Source organism: Hordeum vulgare, chromosome 5H (assembly GCF_904849725.1).
Source record: "Hordeum vulgare subsp. vulgare chromosome 5H, MorexV3_pseudomolecules_assembly, whole genome shotgun sequence".
Lineage (NCBI taxonomy): Eukaryota > Viridiplantae > Streptophyta > Magnoliopsida > Poales > Poaceae > Hordeum > Hordeum vulgare.
Window position 1 is genome coordinate 575183000 of NC_058522.1, and position 6483 is coordinate 575189482.

The window sequence follows — 6483 nt, forward strand, 5'->3', positions numbered from 1 at the left end:
CCGGAGGTTGGTGATGACCTTGTCTCAGCAGGGCTCCGCCCGAGCTCCGCAGAAACGCGATCTAGAGGAAAAACCGTGGAGGTATGTGGTCGGGCTGCCGTGGAAAAGTCGTCTCAAATCAGCCCTAAAACCTCCGTATATATAGGTGGGAGGGAGGGGGCCTTGCCTTGGGGCTCAAGGAGCCCCAAGGGGGTCGGCCGAGTCCAAGGGGGAGGACTCTCCCCCCCCCAAACCGAGTTGGACTAGGTTTGGTGGGAGGGAGTCCCCCTTCCTTCCCACCTCCTCCTTTTTTTTTCTTTCTCTCTTGATTTTCTTCTCCTTGGCGCATAGGGCACTTGTGGGCTGTCCCACCAGCCCACTAAGGGCTGGTGTGTCTCCCCCAAGGCCTATGGGCTTCCCCGGGGTGGGTTGCCCCCCCCCCCCCGGTGAACTCCCGGAACCCATTCGTCATTCCCGGTAACTCCGAAAACCTTCCAGTAATCAAATGAGGTCATCCTATATATCAATCTTCGTTTCCGGACCATTCCGGAAACCCTCGTGACGTCCGTGATCTCATCCGGGACTCCGAACAACATTTGGTAACCAACCATATAACTCAAATACGCATAAAACAACGTCGAACCTTAAGTGTGCAGACCCTGCGGGTTCGAGAACTATGTAGACATGACCCGAGAGACTCCTCGGTCAATATCCAATAGCGGGACTTGGATGCCCATATTGGATCCTACATATTCTACGAAGATCTTATCGTTTGAACCTCAGTGCCAAGGATTCGTATAATCCCGTATGTCATTCCCTTTGTCCTTCGGTATGTTACTTGCCCGAGATTCGATCGTCAGTATCCGCATACCTATTTCAATCTCGTTTACCGGCAAGTCTCTTTACTCGTTCCGTATACAAGATCCCGCAACTTAAACTAAGTTACATTGCTTGCAAGGCTTATGTGTGATGTTGTATTACCGAGTGGGCCCCGAGATACCTCTCCGTCACACGGAGTGACAAATCCCAGTCTTGATCCATACTAACTCAACTAACACCTTCGGAGATACCTGTAGAGCATCTTTATAGTCACCCAGTTACGTTGCGACGTTTGATACACATAAAGCATTCCTCCGGTGTCAGTGAGTTATATGATCTCATGGTCATAGGAATAAATACTTGACACGCAGAAAACAGTAGCAACAAAATGACACGATCAACATGCTACGTCTATTAGTTTGGGTCTAGTCCATCATGTGATTCTCCATGAAGTGATCCAGTTATCAAGCAACAACTCCTTGTTCATAATCAGAAGACACTGACTATCATCGATTAACTGGCTAGCCAACTAGAGGCATGCTAGGGACGGTGTTTTGTCTATGTATCCACACATGTAAATGAGTCTTCATTCAATACAATTATAGCATGGATAATAAACTATTATCTTGATACAGGAATTATAATAATAACTATATTTATTATTGCCTCTAGGGCATAATTCCAACAACCATTCCTATCAGCGACAAACTGTGCATGTGCGTGTGGGGGGTGTTGGGGTGAGGGGTGTGTTTGCCATGGTCCAGGCCGCTGTCACATCCGCGTCCGACAACCGAGGCCCATCCAAATAACCCACCCGCCTCTCCTGCGATTTCCATCAAACGTCAGCACCGCTTGTCGCGTCACATTGATGTCGGCCGGCGATCGGCATTAATGCTCACGATTTGTCTGGATGGGAGGGCGGCGTTGATAGACGTGACGTCTCATGTGTCGTCCCTTCAATGCAGACTTCGCGTCTCGAGAAACTAACTCCGGTCTCTACATCACATTGAAGCGGGTTGTCCGTCCCTTCGCGTGTCCTGGTCGCAGATATTTAAGCCGTGTTCCGGCAACACATAGAAGTGCACTCCCCCTCCCCTGCCCGTCACCGTCCCCCAGCCCTTCCTCCTCCCCCAGCCCAACAGTGATGTCGAATCCTAGTTCTCTGCACCAGCAGGCGGAGACATTGGAAATTCCTCTTCAAGCGGATCTTGGTGCAGCCACCCTCGCTCTCTAAGCTCATCGTCTTCCACGGCAGCGGGCACTTCCGGTAAGGAGGAGAAAATAATCTCCTTCGGTGACGAGGAGGACCAACATCTGCAGCAGCATCCCTGTCTCCTCGTGGCGGCCACTCTGACACTGAAAAAGATCATGATGGAGAAATCACTCTGTGAGATTGGCCTGGCGCCACCACCACTGGCGTGCATGAAGGAGGAACCACCGTCCCCGACGTGTGTCCGCGTCAAGCGGGTGCCGGCATGCCCGCTCCGATGAGTGAAGAACGAGCCCGCGTCCGCGCCGCTTAGTGGGCATCTATGTGGATGATCTCTTGATAACTGGAGCTGCCGAAAAGGTGATTGCAAACTTCAAGCTACAAATGAAGGAGCTATTCAAGATGACTAATCTAGGGCTCTTGTGTTACTACCTTGGGATTGAGGTACAAAAAAAGCCGAAGGAGATCACATTATGCCAGGAGGCATATGCAAAGAAGTTACTTGAAAGTTGTGGCATTAAAGATTGCAATCGAAGTCATGTTCCGATGAAGGCTCGATTTATACTAAGCAAGGACAGTGAAGCACATGCGGTTGATGCAACGGAATATAGAAGTGTGGTCCGAAAGTTGAGGTATCTCACAAATAAAAGACCGGACTTGGCATATTCTGTTGGCATAGTGAGTCGGTTCATGGAAGCACTCACGAGAAATATTGTGTAGCTGTGAAAAGTATACTCGGGTACATCAAAGGAACAACAAACTTTGGTTTTGACTATTTGGGAGAGAAGAAGGAGATGCTGGAGCTACTGGGCTATAGTGATAGCGACATGTCAGGAGATGTGGACGGCCGTAAAAGTACCTCGGACGTGGTATATTTTTTGGGAGGAAATATAGTGAGTTGGCTATTACAAAAGTTGAAAGTGGTCGCATTATCCTCACGTGAAGAAGAGTATATTGCAGCTGCAATCGCGGTGTTTCAAGGTGTGTGTCTAGGAAGGCTACTCGATGACCTCACAGGTAAGGAACGAGTGGTGCACAACATTGACGACAAGTCTACAATCTCTTTGTGGAAGAATCCAGTGCGTCATGATAGACGCAAAGACAACAATACGAGGTATCGATACCTACGGGAGTGCGTGGAAGAAAGCAAGATTGACATCAACTACGTTGCACCGATGACCAGGTCTTTGGGACGATAGAAGTTCATGAAGACGCGGAGAAGGATCGGCGTCCAAGCTGTAAAGTGAGGACATCGTGTTTAGGGGATGATTGTTGCAATTAACCACGATAATGTTGTCCTGTCCGGATCGGACTAGGAGCAGTCACCGAGTTCGTATAGGTGTAGGTTAGCTTGGCTCCTATATATACTTGTGTATCCCCTTGTAAAGTTAAATCAGATCAAAGCAATACAAATCTCAGGAGCGACACACTCCTGTTGCTATACATCGACGCCTCGTGTTTGTTTGTCTCGGCGGAGTTGTGCTAGTTACGATCGAAGGTGCCGGCGGCTGGTTTGTTTCGTATGTGTGTCTGCTAGTCACGTAACTACGTACACAAGAATCCATCCACCTGCTTGCCTGCCAGCTTGCTTCTTGTATACATATACGTGTATCTCGATAGCCGGAAGCATAGGTTGTCGGAATCACGTCGTATAACATACGACGGAAAGTATTCGACGTACGGGTCTTTGCCAACAAACGACCTCCGCGCGCTGAGGGACTTTGCCGGGAACCTCACGGTGGTGGCGTCCTCCTCCGCGCCGTGTGGTCCGGCACCTCGTGCTGCGGCTGGGAAGGTGTGGGCTGCGACGGCAAAAGTGGACGCGTCACGACGTTGCGGCTTCCCGGTCGTGGCCTTGCGGGGCGCATCCCAGGAGCATCGTTGGCGGGCCTGGCATGGCTCGAGGAGCTCAACCTTGCCAGCAACAGGCTGGTCGGCACCATCCCGTCGTGGATTGCTGAACTTGACCACCTTTGCGACTTGGATCTCTCCGGTAATTCACTGGATGGGGAGGTACCCAAGAGTTTGATACGGCTTGTTGGAAATAACCACGACGTGGTTTGTGACCGATTTGTACACGCTCAATCATCTAGGAGTAGTTGTAGTTGTAGTAGGATTAGATTTTCTAGCCGAGTTTGACTAGATCGGATCGGTCCTAGCTGCTCCTATATATACATGTGTATACCCTATACTTTGTAGACGTGAGTTCAGGTCAGATTGCAAAGTAATAAAATCATAGGTGCGACACGCACCTATTGGCCACCAAGTCGCCTCGTATTCTCTCGTGCGTCAAGTGGCCGGCGACTCGTTCAAAGCTAGCTAGCTGCCGTAGCTAGGATCCATCCACCTGTCTCGGTGCTTGCTTGGTTGTGTTGTACTTACGTGTGTTCGGTCAAAAGTATCGGTCGGTTACAACACATCAGGCAACAAGTTCGTACGTTCATCTCTCCGGAAAATACTCGGAGGATTGCAACGTCGAGGTCAGGCCTGGGTCAACAATTGGTATCTAGAGCGGGGTTGATCTTCTAGTAAAGAAAGATCATGTCGGAAGACGACAAGGCCCAGCAGCTGGCGGCGTACACCGATGCGGCTAAAGTATTTGCTGCTCCGAGGAGTTCATCGTACCCACGATTTGACCGTGAGAACTTCGGGGTCTGGAAGGCCCTGATGGAGTGTGGTCTCCGCGCCAACGTGTTGTGGGATGCAGTCGATCCAGGAGGCGACGCTTTCAAGGAGGGAGCTGAGCATCGGAAGGATCGGCAGGCGGCATCGGCGATTTATTCGGTCATGCCGATGGATGTCCTTCAACACGTGATCGCCAAAGAAACAACGAAGGAGGTGTGGGATACCTTGGAGCTCATGTTCGAGGGACACGACCGCGTCAAGCAAGCCAATCTCCAAATTCTCTTAAGAAACTATGAGACTTTGGTCATGGGCGACAATGAGTCCGTGGACGCGTTCGCTTCACGCGTTGCTACTCTCGTCAATCGGATCCACGCACTTGGAGAAAACCTCACGGAGGCCTCGGTTGTCCGTCGGTTCTTGCGCGCGGCTCCTCCCCGGTACCTGCAAATTGTCACGGCGATCGAGCAGTGCGTCGATCTCGCGACTCTTTCCATTGATGATCTCGTCGGACGCTAGAAGGCTCACGACGAGCGTATGAGGTATAGTCTCGGGGACGGGAGGAACGATGAGCTTGTCATGCTCACGCGGGCTCTGTGGCAGGCGTTGGACTCAAGGAGAGAAGGTGAGGGCTCTAGCAGTTACGTTCACCAAGATCGTGTGACAAACGAACAAAGTCAGAAGGACGACAGTGATGCCGTTCCAAAAAAGAAGAAAAGTTCGACAAGCGCAAGATCAAGTGTCACAATTGTGGCATCATGGGGCACTTCAAGTCGGAGTGCAAGAATCCCCCAAAGGAGAAGGCACTCATGGCCCAGCAAGGAGATGAAGATGACATGATGTTGATGTGTGAACTCGTGGACGAGGAGGATCCAGTTTTTCAAGTGTCGGCTAAAGAAATTGCTGCACTCCATGAAGAAAAAGTTTGCTCTCAACATCATGGTTGGGAAACCCGTATCGATGCTACGGATGCGGGGGGTGATTCCGAAACTTACATCAATGCTACATGTGTAAGTGCTATCTTTGCTGGAGCAAAGGAAGCGCTCATTGCTGGAGCGAAGGAAGCGCTCATTGCATGTGCTCGGCCATGGAGAAGCGGCCTTGTTACAAACATGAGGGGTGATTCCAAAATTCGTGACGAAGCTACTGACACGATGCATAAGTCTGAAATTTGTGTCGATGATACGGACACGAATGTCACTTCGGCGTACGTGCCACCTGAAGACCACGAATCAAAGTATGCTGATGCAAAACTAGGCACGTGTACACCAACCTTGTCATGTTGTCCAGTAACAGACGAATACATGGTGTCAGAAGTACACTACGCACCTGTGATGGTGCCGGAAAACCATAGCACACGACGAGCTATGCCGCTTGGACCTGATGAGAATCGCGCCGTGTCAGAGGATGGCAAAGCAAGGGAAAAAGGTCCACTCCCAGCTGTGGCTGTGGAGATTCCAGATTTTGGACCGCGCATTCACGGACGAGCAGCTGTCCGGTCTGCTGCGGTCGCTCGGCCAGAAGACCCGATGCTGACTGTCCCGATCAGCAGCAAAGGAGGTGGACTAGGCTCTAGTATCCTACGTAGTAGTAGCAGTACGTCTTCAGCAATAGGACATGAAGCAGGACGTGGTGGATTTGTTCCATCACATGAAGAAGCTCTACAAGTAGTTCATATGGCTGGAGGGAGCACATGCAACGCAGCAAGTGATCCAAATGAAGGGTCAGGGATACTAGGAAGCCTAGTTCGGGCTGGATTTTTTGCTTTGCAAAAACAAATGCGCCCAACAGAAACTTTCATGTTGCCTCCGATGGTAATGGAGGAAAGGACACCACCACCTATATCCATAAAG